This window comes from Octodon degus, unplaced genomic scaffold (genome assembly GCF_000260255.1).
Source record: "Octodon degus isolate 3935 unplaced genomic scaffold, OctDeg1.0 scaffold00338, whole genome shotgun sequence".
Taxonomy (NCBI): domain Eukaryota; kingdom Metazoa; phylum Chordata; class Mammalia; order Rodentia; family Octodontidae; genus Octodon; species Octodon degus.
Genome location: NW_004524914.1, coordinates 955,076 through 956,681, shown reverse-complemented (window position 1 = coordinate 956,681; position 1,606 = coordinate 955,076).

Sequence of the window (1,606 nt, the reverse complement as noted above, 5' to 3'; positions counted from 1 at the left end):
CTTTTCAAAATAAAACAGTTTGGGAGGATAATGGTAATGTATTTACTTTATTACAAATCTGCCATGTGATTTAAAAATAAAATAGTTGAATTCTCAAAAAAAAAATATTTTAATTAAAATTCACATACATTGAAAGGCACAAGTAGTAAATAGAGCCAAAAGAAGCTCATTCTACTGTGTAATCTTTATGTGGAGGATTATACTTTGATATGTTAAAATAATATTGTAGCTATTATTAAATCATTAAAATCCATATTTGTTGAGATAAATTTAGTTCTTTGATTTTGACAAGCATAATTTTATTTGTATGTGGCTTGTACAGGAAAACATATGATAAAATGTTAAAACTCAGTTTCAGTATTTTCATAAATAGCTGTAATTTCATTTTTATTCATAGAATGAAAACAATTTGCATTCTATTCATGAAAGTTTGTCAGTTCTTACTGCTATCACTTCATTTGTATTTTTGTTGATATATTTGCCCATAAGATAAATACTTTTTATTTTATTCAGTTTAATGTAAATTTGGAATCAATGGTCATATTTATGCAGTACAAATACTTTATTAATCTAATTTCCAGCACAATACATTACTAACCCAAATGATATTCAGGGAGAGAAATAATAGAATTATGTTGAAACTAATGCTATGATCTATTTCTCACTATACATTATCAGTATATAAATTTCAGCCAACAGTGACTCTGGAAAAGAAGAGAAGGGGATAATTTTGTAAAGGGCAAAATTTCATGCATCACCCATTTTTATCTGCATTATTTTATTCAATCCATATAACAATCTTAGATATTAAATAATGGTATTATATCCACATTATAAACTACATGTTTCAGAATAGTTTATTTATTTAACCATCAGGTACTAAAACCAGAAAAGAAAATTGAATGTCTTTTCTTTCTTTGTTTTAAACTGTTACAATGTGAAATTCTAGATTACTGCTAAAGAAAAGAAGCAAATATGTTTTTCTTAAAATTCATAGCATTTGTTACAGTTTCCACTTTCCTGTTAGCAAGTAATATTTAAAATGTGATGTAATTAACTCTGGATTATATTTCAACATTGGCAACTCCTGATAAGGAGAGCCAGTGCCAAACCTGACAACACATGCTTGCTCAGTTGTGTAAAACGGAGAGTAACTTTAAAATTCTTATATGTCTTGAGAACCAAACATTTTGTTTTGTTGAGGACTTATGAAGTATGGATTAAGTATTAGTACCTATAGAGTGAGTGCTCACTTCTCATTGTATTCATTTCTTTTTAAGAAAAAGTGATCAAGTCAACTCCAAATTAATAGAAAAAATTAGAAGTTTATCCTAGAGTTTGATCCTTCACACTGAAAACTGTTTACACTTCTTTTTGAAACCAAATAACTTTTGGCAAATTACTATCTCAGAGTTATGATTGCAAAATAGACTAATACTACCTATCCCTTGGACCATTTTTTTTTAAATTTAGCAAATGAATAAGTGTATTAGAAATACTAGACACACAGTGAGTTCTCTATCTATTATCTATTCCAATGATAGTGATCTACTTATTTCAATATACAGAGTTTCCTGTTGAACAATTACCTTTCTTAATGCTTTCA